The sequence below is a fragment of the Lissotriton vulgaris genome, chromosome 1_1, assembly GCF_964263255.1.
Source record: "Lissotriton vulgaris chromosome 1_1, aLisVul1.2, whole genome shotgun sequence".
NCBI classification, from domain to species: Eukaryota; Metazoa; Chordata; class Amphibia; order Caudata; family Salamandridae; genus Lissotriton; species Lissotriton vulgaris.
In genome coordinates, this window is record NC_141685.1 from 243,840,463 (window position 1) to 243,868,139 (window position 27,677).

The following is a 27,677-nucleotide window of genomic DNA, read 5'->3' on the forward strand; positions in this document are numbered from 1 at the left end:
TTAAAATGTTTGTTTTGAAACATTCTCAAAGGGGAAGAGGTTTTTACGGGATACCTTATTGTTTCATGTTTGGTTACCACAATCACTCAGATGGTGATGAAGTATGATTGTTTTGGGCCACATTACGGTGGAAAAACATTTCTACATACCACTGCAATTCGGTATTTGGAAGGTACACCCAAACACCCCTTTCACGGACCTTCGATTTAAAACATCAGAAAAAGCCACTTTGTGCTTGCAAATGGCCTGATTCTTCAGGCCAGCCTTCTTGCAACTGCAACAATGGTTCGTACATCTTGCACGTAGGCAGAGCATTTAAGGAGAAATTAAATAGTTCCTACGTTGCACAAAAATGAAGTGCTTCAAACAAGCACATACTTTTAATGCACAGGGAAAAGGTGGAATATATGTAAGACTGAGGACACAGGTGAAATGAGAAATAGACTGACTGCATCGCTGCACAGTATTCTAAGCCATTTCTTTAGTGCGATTCAAGAAAGCACCAAACAGTATAACAAATTTGTCAATTTGTTTCATAGTCCATTCCCTTTCTTTAGGTCTGTAAAAGGAAGAGCCAAATTCAAAAAAAGATCAATGATCTTTCAGAAAGTTCCCAAAGGGAACACCAAGCCGAGTGTTAAAACTGCATTTACTCACAGGTTTTGAGCAGCAAACTCGGTAATGCTATTAAAGTGCAATATCCAAGGGAACACTGACTCTGTCATAGATGATCCAAAAGGAATTGATGAAAAGTCCCAACTACAAACAACAGAATCAAAATAGTGTGAGGGGACACCCGGATTTGAACCAGGGACCTCTTGATCTGCAGTCAAATGCTCTACCACTGAGCTATATCCCCAGCTTTTCAGAAAAATTAGAATGACATAATATCAGTACATCATGAAAGAGTGAGAGGATCATGCTAAGTTGTGCCGGAAAGTACAGGCTTGAAACTGTGGAACAGGAGAAGTAGTCCTTAATATTATTTATTAAAGTAAAACTGGATCATTTAAAAAACAGATTAATTTGTTTCATTGCTATTTTATTTGAATAGGCAGTGGTACATAAGACCAATGCCTCTACATACAATGATTGTTTTGAAACATTCTTAAAGCGGAAGAGGTTTTTACATGACACATTATCATTTGATGATTGGTTACCACAATCACCGAGATGGTGATGAAGTATGAATGTTTTTTGGCCAAATTACGGAGGAAAACCATTTCTACATACCACTACAATTCGGTATTTGGAAGGAACACCCAAACACCCCTTTCAAGTACCTTCGATTTAATACATCAAAAAAAGCCACTTTGTGCTTGCAACTGGCCTGATTCTTCAGACCAGCCTTCTTGCAACTGCAACGAGGGTTTGTACATATTGCACGTAGGCAGAGCTTTCAAGGAGAAATTAAATAGTTCCTAAGTTGCACAAAAATGAAGTGCTTCAAACAAACACATACTTTGTATGGACAGAGAAGAGATTGAATATATGTAAGACTGAGGACACAGGTGTAATGAGAAATAGATTGATTGCATAGCTGCCCAGTATTCTAAGTCATTTCTTTAGTGCGATTCAAGAGAGCACCAAACAGTATAACAAATTTGTCAATTGGTTTCATAGTCCATTCCCTTTGTTTAGAGCTGTGAAAGGTAGAGCCGAATTCCAAAATAGATCAATGATGTTTCAGAAATTTCCCATAGGGAATACCAAGCCCAGTGTAAAAAATGAAGTTACTCAATAGTTTTAATCAGCAACACTGTAATGGTATTAAAGTGTAACATCCAAGGGAACACTGACTCTGTCAAAGATGATCCAAATGGGATTCATGAAAATTCCCAACTACAAACTGCAGATTCAAAATAGTATGAGGGGACACCCGGATTTGAACCAGGGACCTCTTGATCTGCAGTCAAATACTCTACCACTGAGCTATATCCCTAGCTGTCAGCCAACTTCAGAATGACAATATATCAGTACATCATGAAAGAGTGAGAGGATCATGCTAAGTTGTGCCGGAAAGTACAACCTTGAAACTGTGGAACTGTAGAAGTAGTTCTTAATATTATTTATTAAAGGAAAAATGGATCATTAAAAAAATATATGTATTTGTTTGATTGGTATTTTATTTGAATAGGCAGTGGTACATAGGACCAATGCCTGCACTTAAAATGTTTGTTTTGAAACATTCTCAAAGGGGAAGAGGTTTTTACGGGATACCTTATTGTTTCATGTTTGGTTACCACAATCACTCAGATGGTGATGAAGTATGATTGTTTTGGGCCACATTACGGTGGAAAAACATTTCTACATACCACTGCAATTCGGTATTTGGAAGGTACACCCAAACACCCCTTTCACGGACCTTCGATTTAAAACATCAGAAAAAGCCACTTTGTGCTTGCAAATGGCCTGATTCTTCAGGCCAGCCTTCTTGCAACTGCAACAATGGTTCGTACATCTTGCACGTAGGCAGAGCATTTAAGGAGAAATTAAATAGTTCCTACGTTGCACAAAAATGAAGTGCTTCAAACAAGCACATACTTTTAATGCACAGGGAAAAGGTGGAATATATGTAAGACTGAGGACACAGGTGAAATGAGAAATAGACTGACTGCATCGCTGCACAGTATTCTAAGCCATTTCTTTAGTGCGATTCAAGAAAGCACCAAACAGTATAACAAATTTGTCAATTTGTTTCATAGTCCATTCCCTTTCTTTAGGTCTGTAAAAGGAAGAGCCAAATTCAAAAAAAGATCAATGATCTTTCAGAAAGTTCCCAAAGGGAACACCAAGCCGAGTGTTAAAACTGCATTTACTCACAGGTTTTGAGCAGCAAACTCGGTAATGCTATTAAAGTGCAATATCCAAGGGAACACTGACTCTGTAATAGATGATCCAAAAGGAATTGATGAAAAGTCCCAACTACAAACAACAGAATCAAAATAGTGTGAGGGGACACCCGGATTTGAACCAGGGACCTCTTGATCTGCAGTCAAATGCTCTACCACTGAGCTATATCCCCAGCTTTTCAGAAAAATTAGAATGACATAATATCAGTACATCATGAAAGAGTGAGAGGATCATGCTAAGTTGTGCCGGAAAGTACAGGCTTGAAACTGTGGAACAGGAGAAGTAGTCCTTAATATTATTTATTAAAGTAAAACTGGATCATTTAAAAAACAGATTAATTTGTTTCATTGCTATTTTATTTGAATAGGCAGTGGTACATAGGACCAATGCCTCTACATACAATGATTGTTTTGAAACATTCTTAAAGCGGAAGAGGTTTTTACATGACACATTATCATTTGATGATTGGTTACCACAATCACCGAGATGGTGATGAAGTATGAATGTTTTTTGGCCAAATTACGGAGGAAAACCATTTCTACATACCACTACAATTCGGTATTTGGAAGGAACACCCAAACACCCCTTTCAAGTACCATCGATTTAATACATCAAAAAAAGCCACTTTGTGCTTGCAACTGGCCTGATTCTTCAGACCAGCCTTCTTGCAACTGCAACGAGGGTTTGTACATCTTGCACGTAGGCAGAGCTTTCAAGGAGAAATTAAATAGTTCCTAAGTTGCACAAAAATGAAGTGCTTCAAACAAACACATACTTTGTATGGACAGAGAAGAGATGGAATATATGTAAGACTGAGGACACATGTGTAATGAGAAATAGATTGATTGCATAGCTGCCCAGTATTCTAAGCCATTTCTTTAGTGCGATTCAAGAGAGCACCAAACAGTATAACAAATTTGTCAATTGGTTTCATAGTCCATTCCCTTTGTTTAGAGCTGTGAAAGGTAGAGCCGAATTCCAAAATAGATCAATGATGTTTCAGAAATTTCCCATAGGGAATACCAAGCCCAGTGTAAAAAATGAAGTTACTCAATAGTTTTAATCAGCAACACTGTAATGGTATTAAAGTGTAACATCCAAGGGAACACTGACTCTGTCAAAGATGATCCAAATGGGATTCATGAAAATTCCCAACTACAAACTGCAGATTCAAAATAGTATGAGGGGACACCCGGATTTGAACCAGGGACCTCTTGATCTGCAGTCAAATGCTCTACCACTGAGCTATACCCCTAGCTGTCAGCCAACATCAGAATGACAATATATCAGTACATCATGAAAGAGTGAGAGGATCATGCTAAGTTGTGCCGGAAAGTACAACCTTGAAACTGTGGAACTGTAGAAGTAGTTCTTAATATTATTTATTAAAGGAAAATGGATCATTAAAAAAAATATATGTATTTGTTTGATTGGTATTTTATTTGAGTAGGCAGTGGTACATAGGACCAATGCCTGCACTTAAAATGTTTGTTTTGAAACATTCTCAAAGGGGAAGAGGTTTTTACGGGATACCTTATTGTTTCATGTTTGGTTACCACAATCACTCAGATGGTGATGAAGTATGATTGTTTTGGGCCACATTACGGTGGAAAAACATTTCTACATACCACTACAATTCGGTATTTGGAAGGTACACACAAACACCCCTTTCACGGACCTTCGATTTAAAACATCAGAAAAAGCCACTTTGTGCTTGCAAATGGCCTGATTCTTCAGGCCAGCCTTCTTGCAACTGCAACAATGGTTCGTACATCTTGCACGTAGACAGAGCATTTAAGGAGAAATTAAATAGTTCCTACGTTGCACAAAAATGAAGTGCTTCAAACAAGCACATACTTTGGATGCACAGGGAAAAGGTGGAATATATGTAAGACTGAGGACACAGGTGAAATGAGAAATAGACTGACTGCATCGCTGCACAGTATTCTAAGCCATTTCTTTAGTGCGATTCAAGAAAGCACCAAACAGTATAACAAATTTGTCAATTTATTTCATAGTCCATTCCCTTTCTCTCGTGCTGTAAAAGGAAGAGCCAAATTCCAAAATAGATCAATGATCTTTCAGAAAGTTCCCAAAGGGAACACCAAGCCGAGTGTTAAAACTGCATTTACTCACAGGTTTTGAGCAGCAAACTCTGTAATGATATTAAAGTGCAATATCCAAGGGAACACTGACTTTGTCAAAGATGATACAAAAGGAATTGATGAAAAGTCCCAACTACAAACAACAGAATCAAAATAGTCTGAGGGGACACCCGGATTTGAACCAGGGACCTCTTGATCTGCAGTCAAATGCTCTACCACTGAGCTATATCCCCAGCTTTTCAGTAAAATCAGAATGACATAATATCAGTACATCATGAAAGAGTGAGAGGATCATGCTAAGTTGTGCCGGAAAGTACAGGCTTGAAACTGTGGAACAGGAGAAGTAGTCCTTAATATTATTTATTAAAGTAAAACTGGCTCATTTAAAAAACAGATTAATTTGTTTCATTGCTATTTTATTTGAATAGGCAGTGGTACATAAGACCAATGCCTCTACATACAATGATTGTTTTGAAACATTCTTAAAGCGGAAGAGGTTTTTACATGACACATTATCATTTGATGATTGGTTACCACAATCACCGAGATGGTGGTGAAGTATGAATGTTTTTTGGCCAAATTACGGAGGAAAAACATTTCTACATACCACTACAATTCAGTATTTGGAAGGAACACCCAAACACCTCTTTCAAGTACCTTCGATTTAATACATCAAAAAAAGCCACTTTGTGCTTGCAACTGGCCTGATTCTTCAGACCAGCCTTCTTGCAACTGCAACGAGGGTTTGTACATCTTGCACGTAGGCAGAGCTTTCAAGGAGAAATTAAATTGTTCCTACGTTGCACAAAAATGAAGTGCTTCAAACAAGCACATACTTTTAATGCACAGGGAAAAGGTGGAATATATGTAAGACTGAGGACACAGGTGAAATGAGAAATAGACTGACTGCATCGCTGCACAGTATTCTAAGCCATTTCTTTAGTGCGATTCAAGAAAGCATCAAACAGTATAACAAATTTGTCAATTTGTTTCATAGTCCATTCCCTTTCTTTAGTGCTGTAAAAGGAAGAGCCAAATTCCAAAATAGATCAATGATCTTTCAGAAATTTCCCAAAGGGAATACCAAGCCGAGTGTTAAAACTCCATTTACTCACAGGTTTTGAGCAGCAAACTCTGTAATGATATTAAAGTGCAATATCCAAGGGAACACTGACTCTGTCATAGATGATCCAAAAGGAATTGATGAAAAGTCCCAACTACAAACAACAGAATCAAAATAGTGTGAGGGGACACCCGGATTTGAACCAGGGACCTCTTGATCTGCAGTCAAATGCTCTACCACTGAGCTATATCCCCAGCTTTTCAGAAAAATTAGAATGACATAATATCAGTACATCATGAAAGAGTGAGAGGATCATGCTAAGTTGTGCCGGAAAGTACAGGCTTGAAACTGTGGAACAGGAGAAGTAGTCCTTAATATTATTTATTAAAGTAAAACTGGATCATTTAAAAAACAGATTAATTTGTTTCATTGCTATTTTATTTGAATAGGCAGTGGTACATAGGACCAATGCCTCTACATACAATGATTGTTTTGAAACATTCTTAAAGCGGAAGAGGTTTTTACATGACACATTATCATTTGATGATTGGTTACCACAATCACCGAGATGGTGATGAAGTATGAATGTTTTTTGGCCAAATTACGGAGGAAAACCATTTCTACATACCACTACAATTCGGTATTTGGAAGGAACACCCAAACACCCCTTTCAAGTACCTTCGATTTAATACATCAAAAAAAGCCACTTTGTGCTTGCAACTGGCCTGATTCTTCACACCAGCCTTCTTGCAACTGCAACGAGGGTTTGTACATATTGCACGTAGGCAGAGCTTTCAAGGAGAAATTAAATAGTTCCTAAGTTGCACAAAAATGAAGTGCTTCAAACAAACACATACTTTGTATGGACAGAGAAGAGATTGAATATATGTAAGACTGAGGACACAGGTGTAATGAGAAATAGATTGATTGCATAGCTGCCCAGTATTCTAAGCCATTTCTTTAGTGCGATTCAAGAGAGCACCAAACAGTATAACAAATTTGTCAATTGGTTTCATAGTCCATTCCCTTTGTTTAGAGCTGTGAAAGGTAGAGCCGAATTCCAAAATAGATCAATGATGTTTCAGAAATTTCCCATAGGGAATACCAAGCCCAGTGTAAAAAATGAAGTTACTCAATAGTTTTAATCAGCAACACTGTAATGGTATTAAAGTGTAACATCCAAGGGAACACTGACTCTGTCAAAGATGATCCAAATGGGATTCATGAAAATTCCCAACTACAAACTGCAGATTCAAAATAGTATGAGGGGACACCCGGATTTGAACCAGGGACCTCTTGATCTGCAGTCAAATACTCTACCACTGAGCTATATCCCTAGCTGTCAGCCAACTTCAGAATGACAATATATCAGTACATCATGAAAGAGTGAGAGGATCATGCTAAGTTGTGCCGGAAAGTACAACCTTGAAACTGTGGAACTGTAGAAGTAGTTCTTAATATTATTTATTAAAGGAAAAATGGATCATTAAAAAAATATATGTATTTGTTTGATTGGTATTTTATTTGAATAGGCAGTGGTACATAGGACCAATGCCTGCACTTAAAATGTTTGTTTTGAAACATTCTCAAAGGGGAAGAGGTTTTTACGGGATACCTTATTGTTTCATGTTTGGTTACCACAATCACTCAGATGGTGATGAAGTATGATTGTTTTGGGCCACATTACGGTGGAAAAACATTTCTACATACCACTGCAATTCGGTATTTGGAAGGTACACCCAAACACCCCTTTCACGGACCTTCGATTTAAAACATCAGAAAAAGCCACTTTGTGCTTGCAAATGGCCTGATTCTTCAGGCCAGCCTTCTTGCAACTGCAACAATGGTTCGTACATCTTGCACGTAGGCAGAGCATTTAAGGAGAAATTAAATAGTTCCTACGTTGCACAAAAATGAAGACCTTCAAACAAGCACATACTTTTAATGCACAGGGAAAAGGTGGAATATATGTAAGACTGAGGACACAGGTGAAATGAGAAATAGACTGACTGCATCGCTGCACAGTATTCTAAGCCATTTCTTTAGTGCGATTCAAGAAAGCACCAAACAGTATAACAAATTTGTCAATTTGTTTCATAGTCCATTCCCTTTCTTTAGGTCTGTAAAAGGAAGAGCCAAATTCAAAAAAAGATCAATGATCTTTCAGAAAGTTCCCAAAGGGAACACCAAGCCGAGTGTTAAAACTGCATTTACTCACAGGTTTTGAGCAGCAAACTCGGTAATGCTATTAAAGTGCAATATCCAAGGGAACACTGACTCTGTAATAGATGATCCAAAAGGAATTGATGAAAAGTCCCAACTACAAACAACAGAATCAAAATAGTGTGAGGGGACACCCGGATTTGAACCAGGGACCTCTTGATCTGCAGTCAAATGCTCTACCACTGAGCTATATCCCCAGCTTTTCAGAAAAATTAGAATGACATAATATCAGTACATCATGAAAGAGTGAGAGGATCATGCTAAGTTGTGCCGGAAAGTACAGGCTTGAAACTGTGGAACAGGAGAAGTAGTCCTTAATATTATTTATTAAAGTAAAACTGGATCATTTAAAAAACAGATTAATTTGTTTCATTGCTATTTTATTTGAATAGGCAGTGGTACATAGGACCAATGCCTCTACATACAATGATTGTTTTGAAACATTCTTAAAGCGGAAGAGGTTTTTACATGACACATTATCATTTGATGATTGGTTACCACAATCAACGAGATGGTGATGAAGTATGAATGTTTTTTGGCCAAATTACGGAGGAAAACCATTTCTACATACCACTACAATTCGGTATTTGGAAGGAACACCCAAACACCCCTTTCAAGTACCATCGATTTAATACATCAAAAAAAGCCACTTTGTGCTTGCAACTGGCCTGATTCTTCAGACCAGCCTTCTTGCAACTGCAACGAGGGTTTGTACATCTTGCACGTAGGCAGAGCTTTCAAGGAGAAATTAAATAGTTCCTAAGTTGCACAAAAATGAAGTGCTTCAAACAAACACATACTTTGTATGGACAGAGAAGAGATGGAATATATGTAAGACTGAGGACACATGTGTAATGAGAAATAGATTGATTGCATAGCTGCCCAGTATTCTAAGCCATTTCTTTAGTGCGATTCAAGAGAGCACCAAACAGTATAACAAATTTGTCAATTGGTTTCATAGTCCATTCCCTTTGTTTAGAGCTGTGAAAGGTAGAGCCGAATTCCAAAATAGATCAATGATGTTTCAGAAATTTCCCATAGGGAATACCAAGCCCAGTGTAAAAAATGAAGTTACTCAATAGTTTTAATCAGCAACACTGTAATGGTATTAAAGTGTAACATCCAAGGGAACACTGACTCTGTCAAAGATGATCCAAATGGGATTCATGAAAATTCCCAACTACAAACTGCAGATTCAAAATAGTATGAGGGGACACCCGGATTTGAACCAGGGACCTCTTGATCTGCAGTCAAATGCTCTACCACTGAGCTATATCCCTAGCTGTCAGCCAACATCAGAATGACAATATATCAGTACATCATGAAAGAGTGAGAGGATCATGCTAAGTTGTGCCGGAAAGTACAACCTTGAAACTGTGGAACTGTAGAAGTAGTTCTTAATATTATTTATTAAAGGAAAAATGGATCATTAAAAAAAATATATGTATTTGTTTGATTGGTATTTTATTTGAGTAGGCAGTGGTACATAGGACCAATGCCTGCACTTAAAATGTTTGTTTTGAAACATTCTCAAAGGGGAAGAGGTTTTTACGGGATACCTTATTGTTTCATGTTTGGTTACCACAATCACTCAGATGGTGATGAAGTATGATTGTTTTGGGCCACATTACGGTGGAAAAACATTTCTACATACCACTACAATTCGGTATTTGGAAGGTACACACAAACACCCCTTTCACGGACCTTCGATTTAAAACATCAGAAAAAGCCACTTTGTGCTTGCAAATGGCCTGATTCTTCAGGCCAGCCTTCTTGCAACTGCAACAATGGTTCGTACATCTTGCACGTAGACAGAGCATTTAAGGAGAAATTAAATAGTTCCTACGTTGCACAAAAATGAAGTGCTTCAAACAAGCACATACTTTGGATGCACAGGGAAAAGGTGGAATATATGTAAGACTGAGGACACAGGTGAAATGAGAAATAGACTGACTGCATCGCTGCACAGTATTCTAAGCCATTTCTTTAGTGCGATTCAAGAAAGCACCAAACAGTATAACAAATTTGTCAATTTATTTCATAGTCCATTCCCTTTCTCTCGTGCTGTAAAAGGAAGAGCCAAATTCCAAAATAGATCAATGATCTTTCAGAAAGTTCCCAAAGGGAACACCAAGCCGAGTGTTAAAACTGCATTTACTCACAGGTTTTGAGCAGCAAACTCTGTAATGATATTAAAGTGCAATATCCAAGGGAACACTGACTTTGTCAAAGATGATACAAAAGGAATTGATGAAAAGTCCCAACTACAAACAACAGAATCAAAATAGTCTGAGGGGACACCCGGATTTGAACCAGGGACCTCTTGATCTGCAGTCAAATGCTCTACCACTGAGCTATATCCCCAGCTTTTCAGTAAAATCAGAATGACATAATATCAGTACATCATGAAAGAGTGAGAGGATCATGCTAAGTTGTGCCGGAAAGTACAGGCTTGAAACTGTGGAACAGGAGAAGTAGTCCTTAATATTATTTATTAAAGTAAAACTGGCTCATTTAAAAAACAGATTAATTTGTTTCATTGCTATTTTATTTGAATAGGCAGTGGTACATAAGACCAATGCCTCTACATACAATGATTGTTTTGAAACATTCTTAAAGCGGAAGAGGTTTTTACATGACACATTATCATTTGATGATTGGTTACCACAATCACCGAGATGGTGGTGAAGTATGAATGTTTTTTGGCCAAATTACGGAGGAAAAACATTTCTACATACCACTACAATTCAGTATTTGGAAGGAACACCCAAACACCTCTTTCAAGTACCTTCGATTTAATACATCAAAAAAAGCCACTTTGTGCTTGCAACTGGCCTGATTCTTCAGACCAGCCTTCTTGCAACTGCAACGAGGGTTTGTACATCTTGCACGTAGGCAGAGCTTTCAAGGAGAAATTAAATTGTTCCTACGTTGCACAAAAATGAAGTGCTTCAAACAAGCACATACTTTTAATGCACAGGGAAAAGGTGGAATATATGTAAGACTGAGGACACAGGTGAAATGAGAAATAGACTGACTGCATCGCTGCACAGTATTCTAAGCCATTTCTTTAGTGCGATTCAAGAAAGCATCAAACAGTATAACAAATTTGTCAATTTGTTTCATAGTCCATTCCCTTTCTTTAGTGCTGTAAAAGGAAGAGCCAAATTCCAAAATAGATCAATGATCTTTCAGAAATTTCCCAAAGGGAATACCAAGCCGAGTGTTAAAACTCCATTTACTCACAGGTTTTGAGCAGCAAACTCTGTAATGATATTAAAGTGCAATATCCAAGGGAACACTGACTCTGTCAAAGATGATCCAAAAGGAATTGATGAAAAGTCCCAACTACAAACAACAGAATCAAAATAGTCTGAGGGGACACCCGGATTTGAACCAGGGACCTCTTGATCTGCAGTCAAATGCTCTACCACTGAGCTATATCCCCAGCTTTTCAGTAAAATCAGAATGACATAATATCAGTACATCATGAAAGAGTGAGAGGATCATGCTAAGTTGTGCCGGAAAGTACAGGCTTGAAACTGTGGAACAGGAGAAGTAGTCCTTAATATTATTTATTAAAGTAAAACTGGATCATTTAAAAAACAGATTAATTTGTTTCATTGCTATTTTATTTGAATAGGCAGTGGTACATAAGACCAATGCCTCTATATACAATGATTGTTTTGAAACATTCTTAAAGGGGAAGAGGTTTTTACGTGACACATTATCATTTCATGATTGGTTACCTCAATCACCGAGATGGTGGTGAAGTATGATTGTTTTTTGGCCAAATTACGGAGGAAAAACATTTCTACATACCACTACAATTCGGTATTTGGAAGGAACACCCAAACACCCCTTTCAAGTACCTTCGATTTAATACATCAAAAAAAGCCACTTTGTGCTTGCAACTGGCCTGATTCTTCAGACCAGCCTTCTTGCAACTGCAACGAGGGTTTGAACATATTGCACGTAGGCAGAGCTTTCAAGGAGAAATTAAATAGTTCCTACGTTGCACAAAAATGAAGTGCTTCAAACAAGCACATACTTTTAATGCACAGGGAAAAGGTGGAATATATGTAAGACTGAGGACACAGGTGAAATGAGAAATAGACTGACTGCATCGCTGCACAGTATTCTAAGCCATTTCTTTAGTGCGATTCAAGAGAGCACCAAACAGTATAACAAATTTGTCAATTTGTTTCATAGTCCATTCCCTTTCTTTAGTGCTGTATAAGGAAGAGCCAAATTCCAAAATAGATCAATGATCTTTCAGAAATTTCCCAAAGGGAATACCAAGCCGAGTGCTAAAACTCCATTTACTCACAGGTTTTGAGCAGCAAACTATGTAATGCTATTAAAGTGCAATAACCAAGGGAACACTGACTCTGTCAAAGATGATCCAAAAGGAATTGATGAAAAGTCCCAACTACAAACAACAGAATCAAAATAGTCTGAGGGGACACCCGGATTTGAACAAGGGACCTCTTGATCTGCAGTCAAATACTCTACCACTGAGCTATATCCCCAGCTTTTCAGTAAAATTAGAATGACATAATATCAGTACATCATGAAAGAGTGAGAGGATCATGCTAAGTTGTGCCGGAAAGTACAGGCTTGAAACTGTGGAACAGGATAAGTAGTAGTTAATATTATTTATTAAAGGAAAGCTGTATCATTTAAAAAACTGATTAATTTGTTTCATTGCTATTTTATTTGAATAGGCAGTGGTACATAGGACCAATGCCTCTACATACAATGATTGTTTTGAAACATTCTTAAAGGGGAAGAGGTTTTTACGTGACACATTATCATTTGATGATTGGTTATCACAATCACCGAGATGGTGGTGAAGTATGATTGTTTTTTGGCCAAATTACGATGGAAAAACATTTCTACATACCACTACAATTCGGTATTTGGAAGGAACACCCAAACACCCCTTTCAAGTACCTTCGATTTAATACATCAAAAAAAGCCACTTTGTGCTTGCAACTGGCCTGATTCTTCAGACCAGCCTTCTTGCAACCGCAACGAGGGTTTGTACATCTTGCACGTAGGCAGAGCTTTCAAGGAGAAAATTAAATAGTTCCTAAGTTGCACAAAAATGAAGTTCTTCAAACAAACACATACTTTGTATGGACAGAGAGGCGATGGAATATATGTAAGACTGAGGACACAGGTGTAATGAGAAATAGATTGATTGCATAGCTGCCCAGTATTCTAAGCCATTTCTTTAGTGCGATTCAAGAGAGCACCAAACAGTATAACAAATTTGTCAATTGGTTTCATAGTCCATTCCCTTTGTTTAGAGCTGTGAAAGGTAGAGCCGAATTCCAAAATAGATCAATGATGTTTCAGAAATTTCCCATAGGGAATACCAAGCCCAGTGTAAAAAATGCAGTTACTCACAAGTTTTAATCAGCAACACTGTAATGGTATTAAAATGTAACATCCAAGGGAACACTGACTCTGTCAAAGATGATCCAAATGGGATTCATGAAAATTCCCAACTACAAACAGCAGATTCAAAATAGTATGAGGGGACACCCGGATTTGAACCAGGGACCTCTTGATCTGCAGTCAAATGCTCTACCACTGAGCTATATCCCCAGCTGTCAGCCAAGATCAGAATGACAATATATCAGTACATCATGAAAGAGTGAGAGGATCATGCTAAGTTGTGCCGGAAAGTACAACCTTGAAACTGTGGAACTGTAGAAGTAGTTCTTAATATTATTTATTAAAGGAAAAATCGATCATTAAAAAAAATATATGTATTTGTTTGATTGGTATTTTATTTGAATAGGCAGTGGTACATAGGACCAATGCCTGCACTTAAAATGTTTGTTTTGAAACATTCTCAAAGGGGAAGAGGTTTTTACGGGATACCTTATTGTTTCATGTTTGGTTACCACAATCACTCAGATGGTGATGAAGTATGATTGTTTTGGGCCACATTACGGTGGAAAAACATTTCTACATACCACTACAATTCGGTATTTGGAAGGTACACCCAAACACCCCTTTCACAGACCTTCGATTTAAAACATCAGAAAAAGCCACTTTGTGCTTGCAAATGGCCTGATTCTTCAGGCCAGCCTTCTTGCAACTGCAACAATGGTTCGTACATCTTGCACGTAGGCAGAGCATTTAAGGAGAAATTAAATAGTTCCTACGTTGCACAAAAATGAAGTGCTTCAAACAAGCACATACTTTGGATGCACAGGGAAAAGGTGGAATATATGTAAGACTGAGGACACAGGTGAAATGAGAAATAGACTGACTGCATCGCTGCACAGTATTCTAAGCCATTTCTTTAGTGCGATTCAAGAAAGCACCAAACAGTATAACAAATTTGTCAATTTATTTCATAGTCCATTCCCTTTCTTTAGTGCTGTAAAAGGAAGAGCCAAATTCCAAAATAGATCAATGATCTTTCAGAAAGTTCCCAAATGGAACACCAACCCGAGTGTTAAAACTGCATTTACTCACAGGTTTTGAGCAGCAAACTCTGTAATGATATTAAAGTGCAATATCCAAGGGAACACTGACTCTGTCAAAGATGATCCAAAAGAAATTGATGAAAAGTCCCAACTACAAACAACAGAATCAAAATAGTCAGAGGGGACACCCGGATTTGAACCAGGGACCTCTTGATCTGCAGTCAAATGCTCTACCACTGAGCTATATCCCCAGCTTTTCAGTAAAATCAGAATGACATAATATCAGTACATCATGAAAGAGTGAGAGGATCATGCTAAGTTGTGCCGGAAAGTACAGGCTTGAAACTGTGGAACAGGAGAAGTAGTCCTTAATATTATTTATTAAAGTAAAACTGGATCATTTAAAAAACAGATTAATTTGTTTCATTGCTATTTTATTTGAAAAGGCAGTGGTACATAAGACCAATGCCTCTACATACAATGATTGTTGTGAAACATTCTTAAAGGGGAAGAGGTTTTTACGTGACACATTATCATTTGATGATTGGTTACCACAATCACCGAGATGGTGGTGAAGTATGATTGTTTTTTGGCCAAATTACGGAGGAAAAACATTTCTACATACCACTACAATTCGGTATTTGGAAGGAACACCCAAACACCCCTTTCAAGTACCTTCGATTTAATACATCAAAAAAAGCCACTTTGTGCTTGCAACTGGCCTGATTCTTCAGACCAGCCTTCTTGCAACTGCAACGAGGGTTTGAACATCTTGCACGTAGGCAGAGCTTTCAAGGAGAAATTAAATAGTTCCTACGTTGCACAAAAATGAAGTGCTTCAAACAAGCACATACTTTTAATGCACAGGGAAAAGGTGGAATATATGTAAGACTGAGGATACAGGTGAAATGAGAAATAGACTGACTGCATCACTGCACAGTATTCTAAGCCATTTCTTTAGTGCGATTCAAGAGAGCACCAAACAGTATAACAAATTTGTCAATTTGTTTCATAGTCCATTCCCTTTCTTTAGTGCTGTATAAGGAAGAGCCAAATTCCAAAATAGATCAATGATCTTTCAGAAATTTCCCAAAGGGAATACCAAGCCGAGTGCTAAAACTCCATTTACTCACAGGTTTTGAGCAGCAAACTATGTAATGCTATTAAAGTGCAATAACCAAGGGAACACTGACTCTGTCAAAGATGATCCGAAAGGAATTGATGAAAAGTCCCAACTACAAACAACAGAATCAAAATAGTCTGAGGGGACACCCGGATTTGAACCAGGGACCTCTTGATCTGCAGTCAAATACTCTACCACTGAGCTATATCCCCAGCTTTTCAGTAAAATCAGAATGACATAATATCAGTACATCATGAAAGAGTGAGAGGATCATGCTAAGTTGTGCCGGAAAGTACAGGCTTGAAACTGTGGAACAGGAGAAGTAGTAGTTAATATTATTTATTAAAGGAAAGCTGTATCATTTAAAAAACGGATTAATTTGTTTCATTGCTATTTTATTTGAATAGGCAGTGGTACATAAGACCAATGCCTCTACATACAATGATTGTTTTGAAACATTCTTAAAGGGGAAGAGGTTTTTATGTGACACATTATCATTTGATGATTGGTTACCACAATCACCGAGATGGTGGTGAAGTATGATAGTTTTTTGGCCAAATTACGATGGAAAAACATTTCTACATACCACTACAATTCGGTATTTGGAAGGAACACCCAAACACCCCTTTCAAGTACCTTCGATTTAATACATCAAAAAAAGCCACTTTGTGCTTGCAACTGGCCTGATTCTTCAGACCAGCCTTCTTGCAACTGCAACGAGGGTTTGTACATCTTGCACGTAGGCAGAGCTTTCAAGGAGGAATTAAATAGTTCCTAAGTTGCACAAAAATGAAGTGCTTCAAACAAACACATACTTTGTATGGACAGAGAAGAGATGGAATATATGTAAGACTGAGGACACAGGTGTAATGAGAAATAGATTGATTGCATAGCTGCCCAGTATTCTAAGCCATTTCTTTAGTGCGGTTCAAGAGAGCACCAAACAGTATAACAAATTTGTCAATTGGTTTCATAGTCCATTCCCTTTGTTTAGAGCTGTGAAAGGTAGAGCCGAATTCCAAAATAGATCAATGATGTTTCAGAAATTTCCCATAGGGAATACCAAGCCCAGTGTAAAAAATGCAGTTACTCACAAGTTTTAATCAGCAACACTGTAATGGTATTAAAGTGTAACATCCAAGGGAACACTGACTCTGTCAAAGATGATCCAAATGGGATTCATGAAAATTCCCAACTACAAACAGCAGATTCAAAATAGTATAAGGGGACACCCGGATTTGAACCAGGGACCCCTTGATCTGCAGTCAAATGCTCTACCTCTGAGCTATATCCCTAGCTGTCAGCCAACATCAGAATGACAATATATCAGTACATCATGAAAGAGTGAGAGGATCATGCTAAGTTGTGCCGGAAAGTACAACCTTGAAACTGTGGAACTGTAGAAGTAGTTCTTAATATTATTTATTAAAGGAAAAATGGATCATTAAAAAAATATATGTATTTGTTTGATTGGTATTTTATTTGAATAGGCAGTGGTACATAGGACCAATGCCTGCACTTAAAATGTTTGTTTTGAAACATTCTAAAAAGGGGAAGAGGTTTTTACGGGATACCTTATTGTTTCATGTTTGGTTACCACAATCACTCAGATGGTGATGAAGTATGATTGTTTTGGGCCACATTACGGTGGAAAAACATTTCTACATACCACTGCAATTCGGTATTTGGAAGGTACACCCAAACACCCTTTTCACGAACCTTCGATTTAAAACATCAGAAAAAGCCACTTTGTGCTTGCAAATGGCCTGATTCTTCAGGCCAGCCTTCTTGCAACTGCAACAATGGTTCGTACATCTTGCACGTAGGCAGAGCATTTAAGGAGAAATTAAATAGTTCCTACGTTGCACAAAAATGAAGTGCTTCAAACAAGCACATACTTTTAATGCACAGGGAAAAGGTGGAATATATGTAAGACTGAGGACACAGGTGAAATGAGAAATAGACTGACTGCATCGCTGCACAGTATTCTAAGCCATTTCTTTAGTGCGATTCAAGAAAGCACCAAACAGTATAACAAATTTGTCAATTTGTTTCATAGTCCATTCCCTTTCTTTAGGTCTGTAAAAGGAAGAGCCAAATTCAAAAAAAGATCAATGATCTTTCAGAAAGTTCCCAAAGGGAACACCAAGCCGAGTGTTAAAACTGCATTTACTCACAGGTTTTGAGCAGCAAACTCGGTAATGCTATTAAAGTGCAATATCCAAGGGAACACTGACTCTGTCATAGATGATCCAAAAGGAATTGATGAAAAGTCCCAACTACAAACAACAGAATCAAAATAGTGTGAGGGGACACCCGGATTTGAACCAGGGACCTCTTGATCTGCAGTCAAATGCTCTACCACTGAGCTATATCCCCAGCTTTTCAGAAATATTAGAATGACATAATATCAGTACATCATGAAAGAGTGAGAGGATCATGCTAAGTTGTGCCGGAAAGTACAGGCTTGAAACTGTGGAACAGGAGAAGTAGTCCTTAATATTATTTATTAAAGTAAAACTGGATCATTTAAAAAACAGATTAATTTGTTTCATTGCTATTTTATTTGAATAGGCAGTGGTACATAAGACCAATGCCTCTACATACAATGATTGTTTTGAAACATTCTTAAAGCGGAAGAGGTTTTTACATGACACATTATCATTTGATGATTGGTTACCACAATCACCGAGATGGTGATGAAGTATGAATGTTTTTTGGCCAAATTACGGAGGAAAACCATTTCTACATACCACTACAATTCGGTATTTGGAAGGAACACCCAAACACCCCTTTCAAGTACCTTCGATTTAATACATCAAAAAAAGCCACTTTGTGCTTGCAACTGGCCTGATTCTTCAGACCAGATTTCTTGCAACTGCAACGAGGGTTTGTACATATTGCACGTAGGCAGAGCTTTCAAGGAGAAATTAAATAGTTCCTAAGTTGCACAAAAATGAAGTGCTTCAAACAAACACATACTTTGTATGGACAGAGAAGAGATTGAATATATGTAAGACTGAGGACACAGGTGTAATGAGAAATAGATTGATTGCATAGCTGCCCAGTATTCTAAGTCATTTCTTTAGTGCGATTCAAGAGAGCACCAAACAGTATAACAAATTTGTCAATTGGTTTCATAGTCCATTCCCTTTGTTTAGAGCTGTGAAAGGTAGAGCCGAATTCCAAAATAGATCAATGATGTTTCAGAAATTTCCCATAGGGAATACCAAGCCCAGTGTAAAAAATGAAGTTACTCAATAGTTTTAATCAGCAACACTGTAATGGTATTAAAGTGTAACATCCAAGGGAACACTGACTCTGTCAAAGATGATCCAAATGGGATTCATGAAAATTCCCAACTACAAACTGCAGATTCAAAATAGTATGAGGGGACACCCGGATTTGAACCAGGGACCTCTTGATCTGCAGTCAAATACTCTACCACTGAGCTATATCCCTAGCTGTCAGCCAACTTCAGAATGACAATATATCAGTACATCATGAAAGAGTGAGAGGATCATGCTAAGTTGTGCCGGAAAGTACAACCTTGAAACTGTGGAACTGTAGAAGTAGTTCTTAATATTATTTATTAAAGGAAAAATGGATCATTAAAAAAATATATGTATTTGTTTGATTGGTATTTTATTTGAATAGGCAGTGGTACATAGGACCAATGCCTGCACTTAAAATGTTTGTTTTGAAACATTCTCAAAGGGGAAGAGGTTTTTACGGGATACCTTATTGTTTCATGTTTGGTTACCACAATCACTCAGATGGTGATGAAGTATGATTGTTTTGGGCCACATTACGGTGGAAAAACATTTCTACATACCACTGCAATTCGGTATTTGGAAGGTACACCCAAACACCCCTTTCACGGACCTTCGATTTAAAACATCAGAAAAAGCCACTTTGTGCTTGCAAATGGCCTGATTCTTCAGGCCAGCCTTCTTGCAACTGCAACAATGGTTCGTACATCTTGCACGTAGGCAGAGCATTTAAGGAGAAATTAAATAGTTCCTACGTTGCACAAAAATGAAGTGCTTCAAACAAGCACATACTTTTAATGCACAGGGAAAAGGTGGAATATATGTAAGACTGAGGACACAGGTGAAATGAGAAATAGACTGACTGCATCGCTGCACAGTATTCTAAGCCATTTCTTTAGTGCGATTCAAGAAAGCACCAAACAGTATAACAAATTTGTCAATTTGTTTCATAGTCCATTCCCTTTCTTTAGGTCTGTAAAAGGAAGAGCCAAATTCAAAAAAAGATCAATGATCTTTCAGAAAGTTCCCAAAGGGAACACCAAGCCGAGTGTTAAAACTGCATTTACTCACAGGTTTTGAGCAGCAAACTCGGTAATGCTATTAAAGTGCAATATCCAAGGGAACACTGACTCTGTAATAGATGATCCAAAAGGAATTGATGAAAAGTCCCAACTACAAACAACAGAATCAAAATAGTGTGAGGGGACACCCGGATTTGAACCAGGGACCTCTTGATCTGCAGTCAAATGCTCTACCACTGAGCTATATCCCCAGCTTTTCAGAAAAATTAGAATGACATAATATCAGTACATCATGAAAGAGTGAGAGGATCATGCTAAGTTGTGCCGGAAAGTACAGGCTTGAAACTGTGGAACAGGAGAAGTAGTCCTTAATATTATTTATTAAAGTAAAACTGGATCATTTAAAAAACAGATTAATTTGTTTCATTGCTATTTTATTTGAATAGGCAGTGGTACATAGGACCAATGCCTCTACATACAATGATTGTTTTGAAACATTCTTAAAGCGGAAGAGGTTTTTACATGACACATTATCATTTGATGATTGGTTACCACAATCACCGAGATGGTGATGAAGTATGAATGTTTTTTGGCCAAATTACGGAGGAAAACCATTTCTACATACCACTACAATTCGGTATTTGGAAGGAACACCCAAACACCCCTTTCAAGTACCATCGATTTAATACATCAAAAAAAGCCACTTTGTGCTTGCAACTGGCCTGATTCTTCAGACCAGCCTTCTTGCAACTGCAACGAGGGTTTGTACATCTTGCACGTAGGCAGAGCTTTCAAGGAGAAATTAAATAGTTCCTAAGTTGCACAAAAATGAAGTGCTTCAAACAAACACATACTTTGTATGGACAGAGAAGAGATGGAATATATGTAAGACTGAGGACACATGTGTAATGAGAAATAGATTGATTGCATAGCTGCCCAGTATTCTAAGCCATTTCTTTAGTGCGATTCAAGAGAGCACCAAACAGTATAACAAATTTGTCAATTGGTTTCATAGTCCATTCCCTTTGTTTAGAGCTGTGAAAGGTAGAGCCGAATTCCAAAATAGATCAACGATGTTTCAGAAATTTCCCATAGGGAATACCAAGCCCAGTGTAAAAAATGAAGTTACTCAATAGTTTTAATCAGCAACACTGTAATGGTATTAAAGTGTAACATCCAAGGGAACACTGACTCTGTCAAAGATGATCCAAATGGGATTCATGAAAATTCCCAACTACAAACTGCAGATTCAAAATAGTATGAGGGGACACCCGGATTTGAACCAGGGACCTCTTGATCTGCAGTCAAATGCTCTACCACTGAGCTATACCCCTAGCTGTCAGCCAACATCAGAATGACAATATATCAGTACATCATGAAAGAGTGAGAGGATCATGCTAAGTTGTGCCGGAAAGTACAACCTTGAAACTGTGGAACTGTAGAAGTAGTTCTTAATATTATTTATTAAAGGAAAAATGGATCATTAAAAAAAATATATGTATTTGTTTGATTGGTATTTTATTTGAGTAGGCAGTGGTACATAGGACCAATGCCTGCACTTAAAATGTTTGTTTTGAAACATTCTCAAAGGGGAAGAGGTTTTTACGGGATACCTTATTGTTTCATGTTTGGTTACCACAATCACTCAGATGGTGATGAAGTATGATTGTTTTGGGCCACATTACGGTGGAAAAACATTTCTACATACCACTACAATTCGGTATTTGGAAGGTACACACAAACACCCCTTTCACGGACCTTCGATTTAAAACATCAGAAAAAGCCACTTTGTGCTTGCAAATGGCCTGATTCTTCAGGCCAGCCTTCTTGCAACTGCAACAATGGTTCGTACATCTTGCACGTAGACAGAGCATTTAAGGAGAAATTAAATAGTTCCTACGTTGCACAAAAATGAAGTGCTTCAAACAAGCACATACTTTGGATGCACAGGGAAAAGGTGGAATATATGTAAGACTGAGGACACAGGTGAAATGAGAAATAGACTGACTGCATCGCTGCACAGTATTCTAAGCCATTTCTTTAGTGCGATTCAAGAAAGCACCAAACAGTATAACAAATTTGTCAATTTATTTCATAGTCCATTCCCTTTCTCTCGTGCTGTAAAAGGAAGAGCCAAATTCCAAAATAGATCAATGATCTTTCAGAAAGTTCCCAAAGGGAACACCAAGCCGAGTGTTAAAACTGCATTTACTCACAGGTTTTGAGCAGCAAACTCTGTAATGATATTAAAGTGCAATATCCAAGGGAACACTGACTTTGTCAAAGATGATACAAAAGGAATTGATGAAAAGTCCCAACTACAAACAACAGAATCAAAATAGTCTGAGGGGACACCCGGATTTGAACCAGGGACCTCTTGATCTGCAGTCAAATGCTCTACCACTGAGCTATATCCCCAGCTTTTCAGTAAAATCAGAATGACATAATATCAGTACATCATGAAAGAGTGAGAGGATCATGCTAAGTTGTGCCGGAAAGTACAGGCTTGAAACTGTGGAACAGGAGAAGTAGTCCTTAATATTATTTATTAAAGTAAAACTGGCTCATTTAAAAAACAGATTAATTTGTTTCATTGCTATTTTATTTGAATAGGCAGTGGTACATAAGACCAATGCCTCTACATACAATGATTGTTTTGAAACATTCTTAAAGCGGAAGAGGTTTTTACATGACACATTATCATTTGATGATTGGTTACCACAATCACCGAGATGGTGGTGAAGTATGAATGTTTTTTGGCCAAATTACGGAGGAAAAACATTTCTACATACCACTACAATTCAGTATTTGGAAGGAACACCCAAACACCTCTTTCAAGTACCTTCGATTTAATACATCAAAAAAAGCCACTTTGTGCTTGCAACTGGCCTGATTCTTCAGACCAGCCTTCTTGCAACTGCAACGAGGGTTTGTACATCTTGCACGTAGGCAGAGCTTTCAAGGAGAAATTAAATTGTTCCTACGTTGCACAAAAATGAAGTGCTTCAAACAAGCACATACTTTTAATGCACAGGGAAAAGGTGGAATATATGTAAGACTGAGGACACAGGTGAAATGAGAAATAGACTGACTGCATCGCTGCACAGTATTCTAAGCCATTTCTTTAGTGCGATTCAAGAAAGCATCAAACAGTATAACAAATTTGTCAATTTGTTTCATAGTCCATTCCCTTTCTTTAGTGCTGTAAAAGGAAGAGCCAAATTCCAAAATAGATCAATGATCTTTCAGAAATTTCCCAAAGGGAATACCAAGCCGAGTGTTAAAACTCCATTTACTCACAGGTTTTGAGCAGCAAACTCTGTAATGATATTAAAGTGCAATATCCAAGGGAACACTGACTCTGTCATAGATGATCCAAAAGGAATTGATGAAAAGTCCCAACTACAAACAACAGAATCAAAATAGTGTGAGGGGACACCCGGATTTGAACCAGGGACCTCTTGATCTGCAGTCAAATGCTCTACCACTGAGCTATATCCCCAGCTTTTCAGAAAAATTAGAATGACATAATATCAGTACATCATGAAAGAGTGAGAGGATCATGCTAAGTTGTGCCGGAAAGTACAGGCTTGAAACTGTGGAACAGGAGAAGTAGTCCTTAATATTATTTATTAAAGTAAAACTGGATCATTTAAAAAACAGATTAATTTGTTTCATTGCTATTTTATTTGAATAGGCAGTGGTACATAGGACCAATGCCTCTACATACAATGATTGTTTTGAAACATTCTTAAAGCGGAAGAGGTTTTTACATGACACATTATCATTTGATGATTGGTTACCACAATCACCGAGATGGTGATGAAGTATGAATGTTTTTTGGCCAAATTACGGAGGAAAACCATTTCTACATACCACTACAATTCGGTATTTGGAAGGAACACCCAAACACCCCTTTCAAGTACCTTCGATTTAATACATCAAAAAAAGCCACTTTGTGCTTGCAACTGGCCTGATTCTTCACACCAGCCTTCTTGCAACTGCAACGAGGGTTTGTACATATTGCACGTAGGCAGAGCTTTCAAGGAGAAATTAAATAGTTCCTAAGTTGCACAAAAATGAAGTGCTTCAAACAAACACATACTTTGTATGGACAGAGAAGAGATTGAATATATGTAAGACTGAGGACACAGGTGTAATGAGAAATAGATTGATTGCATAGCTGCCCAGTATTCTAAGCCATTTCTTTAGTGCGATTCAAGAGAGCACCAAACAGTATAACAAATTTGTCAATTGGTTTCATAGTCCATTCCCTTTGTTTAGAGCTGTGAAAGGTAGAGCCGAATTCCAAAATAGATCAATGATGTTTCAGAAATTTCCCATAGGGAATACCAAGCCCAGTGTAAAAAATGAAGTTACTCAATAGTTTTAATCAGCAACACTGTAATGGTATTAAAGTGTAACATCCAAGGGAACACTGACTCTGTCAAAGATGATCCAAATGGGATTCATGAAAATTCCCAACTACAAACTGCAGATTCAAAATAGTATGAGGGGACACCCGGATTTGAACCAGGGACCTCTTGATCTGCAGTCAAATACTCTACCACTGAGCTATATCCCTAGCTGTCAGCCAACTTCAGAATGACAATATATCAGTACATCATGAAAGAGTGAGAGGATCATGCTAAGTTGTGCCGGAAAGTACAACCTTGAAACTGTGGAACTGTAGAAGTAGTTCTTAATATTATTTATTAAAGGAAAAATGGATCATTAAAAAAATATATGTATTTGTTTGATTGGTATTTTATTTGAATAGGCAGTGGTACATAGGACCAATGCCTGCACTTAAAATGTTTGTTTTGAAACATTCTCAAAGGGGAAGAGGTTTTTACGGGATACCTTATTGTTTCATGTTTGGTTACCACAATCACTCAGATGGTGATGAAGTATGATTGTTTTGGGCCACATTACGGTGGAAAAACATTTCTACATACCACTGCAATTCGGTATTTGGAAGGTACACCCAAACACCCCTTTCACGGACCTTCGATTTAAAACATCAGAAAAAGCCACTTTGTGCTTGCAAATGGCCTGATTCTTCAGGCCAGCCTTCTTGCAACTGCAACAATGGTTCGTACATCTTGCACGTAGGCAGAGCATTTAAGGAGAAATTAAATAGTTCCTACGTTGCACAAAAATGAAGACCTTCAAACAAGCACATACTTTTAATGCACAGGGAAAAGGTGGAATATATGTAAGACTGAGGACACAGGTGAAATGAGAAATAGACTGACTGCATCGCTGCACAGTATTCTAAGCCATTTCTTTAGTGCGATTCAAGAAAGCACCAAACAGTATAACAAATTTGTCAATTTGTTTCATAGTCCATTCCCTTTCTTTAGGTCTGTAAAAGGAAGAGCCAAATTCAAAAAAAGATCAATGATCTTTCAGAAAGTTCCCAAAGGGAACACCAAGCCGAGTGTTAAAACTGCATTTACTCACAGGTTTTGAGCAGCAAACTCGGTAATGCTATTAAAGTGCAATATCCAAGGGAACACTGACTCTGTAATAGATGATCCAAAAGGAATTGATGAAAAGTCCCAACTACAAACAACAGAATCAAAATAGTGTGAGGGGACACCCGGATTTGAACCAGGGACCTCTTGATCTGCAGTCAAATGCTCTACCACTGAGCTATATCCCCAGCTTTTCAGAAAAATTAGAATGACATAATATCAGTACATCATGAAAGAGTGAGAGGATCATGCTAAGTTGTGCCGGAAAGTACAGGCTTGAAACTGTGGAACAGGAGAAGTAGTCCTTAATATTATTTATTAAAGTAAAACTGGATCATTTAAAAAACAGATTAATTTGTTTCATTGCTATTTTATTTGAATAGGCAGTGGTACATAGGACCAATGCCTCTACATACAATGATTGTTTTGAAACATTCTTAAAGCGGAAGAGGTTTTTACATGACACATTATCATTTGATGATTGGTTACCACAATCAACGAGATGGTGATGAAGTATGAATGTTTTTTGGCCAAATTACGGAGGAAAACCATTTCTACATACCACTACAATTCGGTATTTGGAAGGAACACCCAAACACCCCTTTCAAGTACCATCGATTTAATACATCAAAAAAAGCCACTTTGTGCTTGCAACTGGCCTGATTCTTCAGACCAGCCTTCTTGCAACTGCAACGAGGGTTTGTACATCTTGCACGTAGGCAGAGCTTTCAAGGAGAAATTAAATAGTTCCTAAGTTGCACAAAAATGAAGTGCTTCAAACAAACACATACTTTGTATGGACAGAGAAGAGATGGAATATATGTAAGACTGAGGACACATGTGTAATGAGAAATAGATTGATTGCATAGCTGCCCAGTATTCTAAGCCATTTCTTTAGTGCGATTCAAGAGAGCACCAAACAGTATAACAAATTTGTCAATTGGTTTCATAGTCCATTCCCTTTGTTTAGAGCTGTGAAAGGTAGAGCCGAATTCCAAAATAGATCAATGATGTTTCAGAAATTTCCCATAGGGAATACCAAGCCCAGTGTAAAAAATGAAGTTACTCAATAGTTTTAATCAGCAACACTGTAATGGTATTAAAGTGTAACATCCAAGGGAACACTGACTCTGTCAAAGATGATCCAAATGGGATTCATGAAAATTCCCAACTACAAACTGCAGATTCAAAATAGTATGAGGGGACACCCGGATTTGAACCAGGGACCTCTTGATCTGCAGTCAAATGCTCTACCACTGAGCTATATCCCTAGCTGTCAGCCAACATCAGAATGACAATATATCAGTACATCATGAAAGAGTGAGAGGATCATGCTAAGTTGTGCCGGAAAGTACAACCTTGAAACTGTGGAACTGTAGAAGTAGTTCTTAATATTATTTATTAAAGGAAAAATGGATCATTAAAAAAAATATATGTATTTGTTTGATTGGTATTTTATTTGAGTAGGCAGTGGTACATAGGACCAATGCCTGCACTTAAAATGTTTGTTTTGAAACATTCTCAAAGGGGAAGAGGTTTTTACGGGATACCTTATTGTTTCATGTTTGGTTACCACAATCACTCAGATGGTGATGAAGTATGATTGTTTTGGGCCACATTACGGTGGAAAAACATTTCTACATACCACTACAATTCGGTATTTGGAAGGTACACACAAACACCCCTTTCACGGACCTTCGATTTAAAACATCAGAAAAAGCCACTTTGTGCTTGCAAATGGCCTGATTCTTCAGGCCAGCCTTCTTGCAACTGCAACAATGGTTCGTACATCTTGCACGTAGACAGAGCATTTAAGGAGAAATTAAATAGTTCCTACGTTGCACAAAAATGAAGTGCTTCAAACAAGCACATACTTTGGATGCACAGGGAAAAGGTGGAATATATGTAAGACTGAGGACACAGGTGAAATGAGAAATAGACTGACTGCATCGCTGCACAGTATTCTAAGCCATTTCTTTAGTGCGATTCAAGAAAGCACCAAACAGTATAACAAATTTGTCAATTTATTTCATAGTCCATTCCCTTTCTCTCGTGCTGTAAAAGGAAGAGCCAAATTCCAAAATAGA

The 27,677-nt window shown here is 37.8% G+C and overlaps 25 non-coding genes across 25 annotated transcripts; all 25 read right to left on the reverse strand.

The window, feature by feature from the left end:
• Positions 1 to 787: 787 nt before the first annotated feature.
• TRNAC-GCA (transfer RNA cysteine (anticodon GCA)) lies at positions 788 to 859 on the reverse strand. The gene has a single exon. It is a non-coding gene; the product is annotated as a tRNA-Cys (tRNA).
• A 1,011-nt stretch (positions 860 to 1,870) lies between these two features.
• Positions 1,871 to 1,942, reverse strand: TRNAC-GCA (transfer RNA cysteine (anticodon GCA)). The gene has a single exon. It is a non-coding gene; the product is annotated as a tRNA-Cys (tRNA).
• A 1,011-nt stretch (positions 1,943 to 2,953) lies between these two features.
• TRNAC-GCA (transfer RNA cysteine (anticodon GCA)) lies at positions 2,954 to 3,025 on the reverse strand. Its single transcript has one exon. It is a non-coding gene; the product is annotated as a tRNA-Cys (tRNA).
• Positions 3,026 to 4,036: 1,011 nt separating this feature from the next.
• TRNAC-GCA (transfer RNA cysteine (anticodon GCA)) lies at positions 4,037 to 4,108 on the reverse strand. Its single transcript has one exon. It is a non-coding gene; the product is annotated as a tRNA-Cys (tRNA).
• Positions 4,109 to 5,119: 1,011 nt separating this feature from the next.
• On the reverse strand, positions 5,120 to 5,191 carry TRNAC-GCA (transfer RNA cysteine (anticodon GCA)). The gene has a single exon. It is a non-coding gene; the product is annotated as a tRNA-Cys (tRNA).
• A 1,012-nt stretch (positions 5,192 to 6,203) lies between these two features.
• Positions 6,204 to 6,275, reverse strand: TRNAC-GCA (transfer RNA cysteine (anticodon GCA)). Its single transcript has one exon. It is a non-coding gene; the product is annotated as a tRNA-Cys (tRNA).
• Positions 6,276 to 7,286: 1,011 nt separating this feature from the next.
• TRNAC-GCA (transfer RNA cysteine (anticodon GCA)) lies at positions 7,287 to 7,358 on the reverse strand. Its single transcript has one exon. It is a non-coding gene; the product is annotated as a tRNA-Cys (tRNA).
• Positions 7,359 to 8,369: 1,011 nt separating this feature from the next.
• On the reverse strand, positions 8,370 to 8,441 carry TRNAC-GCA (transfer RNA cysteine (anticodon GCA)). The gene has a single exon. It is a non-coding gene; the product is annotated as a tRNA-Cys (tRNA).
• Positions 8,442 to 9,452: 1,011 nt separating this feature from the next.
• TRNAC-GCA (transfer RNA cysteine (anticodon GCA)) lies at positions 9,453 to 9,524 on the reverse strand. Its single transcript has one exon. It is a non-coding gene; the product is annotated as a tRNA-Cys (tRNA).
• A 1,012-nt stretch (positions 9,525 to 10,536) lies between these two features.
• TRNAC-GCA (transfer RNA cysteine (anticodon GCA)) lies at positions 10,537 to 10,608 on the reverse strand. The gene has a single exon. It is a non-coding gene; the product is annotated as a tRNA-Cys (tRNA).
• Positions 10,609 to 11,620: 1,012 nt separating this feature from the next.
• Positions 11,621 to 11,692, reverse strand: TRNAC-GCA (transfer RNA cysteine (anticodon GCA)). Its single transcript has one exon. It is a non-coding gene; the product is annotated as a tRNA-Cys (tRNA).
• Positions 11,693 to 12,704: 1,012 nt separating this feature from the next.
• TRNAC-GCA (transfer RNA cysteine (anticodon GCA)) lies at positions 12,705 to 12,776 on the reverse strand. Its single transcript has one exon. It is a non-coding gene; the product is annotated as a tRNA-Cys (tRNA).
• Positions 12,777 to 13,788: 1,012 nt separating this feature from the next.
• On the reverse strand, positions 13,789 to 13,860 carry TRNAC-GCA (transfer RNA cysteine (anticodon GCA)). Its single transcript has one exon. It is a non-coding gene; the product is annotated as a tRNA-Cys (tRNA).
• Positions 13,861 to 14,872: 1,012 nt separating this feature from the next.
• On the reverse strand, positions 14,873 to 14,944 carry TRNAC-GCA (transfer RNA cysteine (anticodon GCA)). Its single transcript has one exon. It is a non-coding gene; the product is annotated as a tRNA-Cys (tRNA).
• Positions 14,945 to 15,956: 1,012 nt separating this feature from the next.
• TRNAC-GCA (transfer RNA cysteine (anticodon GCA)) lies at positions 15,957 to 16,028 on the reverse strand. Its single transcript has one exon. It is a non-coding gene; the product is annotated as a tRNA-Cys (tRNA).
• Positions 16,029 to 17,039: 1,011 nt separating this feature from the next.
• TRNAC-GCA (transfer RNA cysteine (anticodon GCA)) lies at positions 17,040 to 17,111 on the reverse strand. Its single transcript has one exon. It is a non-coding gene; the product is annotated as a tRNA-Cys (tRNA).
• Positions 17,112 to 18,123: 1,012 nt separating this feature from the next.
• TRNAC-GCA (transfer RNA cysteine (anticodon GCA)) lies at positions 18,124 to 18,195 on the reverse strand. The gene has a single exon. It is a non-coding gene; the product is annotated as a tRNA-Cys (tRNA).
• A 1,011-nt stretch (positions 18,196 to 19,206) lies between these two features.
• On the reverse strand, positions 19,207 to 19,278 carry TRNAC-GCA (transfer RNA cysteine (anticodon GCA)). Its single transcript has one exon. It is a non-coding gene; the product is annotated as a tRNA-Cys (tRNA).
• A 1,011-nt stretch (positions 19,279 to 20,289) lies between these two features.
• TRNAC-GCA (transfer RNA cysteine (anticodon GCA)) lies at positions 20,290 to 20,361 on the reverse strand. Its single transcript has one exon. It is a non-coding gene; the product is annotated as a tRNA-Cys (tRNA).
• Positions 20,362 to 21,372: 1,011 nt separating this feature from the next.
• TRNAC-GCA (transfer RNA cysteine (anticodon GCA)) lies at positions 21,373 to 21,444 on the reverse strand. The gene has a single exon. It is a non-coding gene; the product is annotated as a tRNA-Cys (tRNA).
• Positions 21,445 to 22,456: 1,012 nt separating this feature from the next.
• Positions 22,457 to 22,528, reverse strand: TRNAC-GCA (transfer RNA cysteine (anticodon GCA)). The gene has a single exon. It is a non-coding gene; the product is annotated as a tRNA-Cys (tRNA).
• A 1,012-nt stretch (positions 22,529 to 23,540) lies between these two features.
• Positions 23,541 to 23,612, reverse strand: TRNAC-GCA (transfer RNA cysteine (anticodon GCA)). The gene has a single exon. It is a non-coding gene; the product is annotated as a tRNA-Cys (tRNA).
• A 1,011-nt stretch (positions 23,613 to 24,623) lies between these two features.
• TRNAC-GCA (transfer RNA cysteine (anticodon GCA)) lies at positions 24,624 to 24,695 on the reverse strand. Its single transcript has one exon. It is a non-coding gene; the product is annotated as a tRNA-Cys (tRNA).
• A 1,011-nt stretch (positions 24,696 to 25,706) lies between these two features.
• Positions 25,707 to 25,778, reverse strand: TRNAC-GCA (transfer RNA cysteine (anticodon GCA)). Its single transcript has one exon. It is a non-coding gene; the product is annotated as a tRNA-Cys (tRNA).
• A 1,011-nt stretch (positions 25,779 to 26,789) lies between these two features.
• Positions 26,790 to 26,861, reverse strand: TRNAC-GCA (transfer RNA cysteine (anticodon GCA)). The gene has a single exon. It is a non-coding gene; the product is annotated as a tRNA-Cys (tRNA).
• Between the last annotated feature and the right edge of the window lie 816 nt (positions 26,862 to 27,677).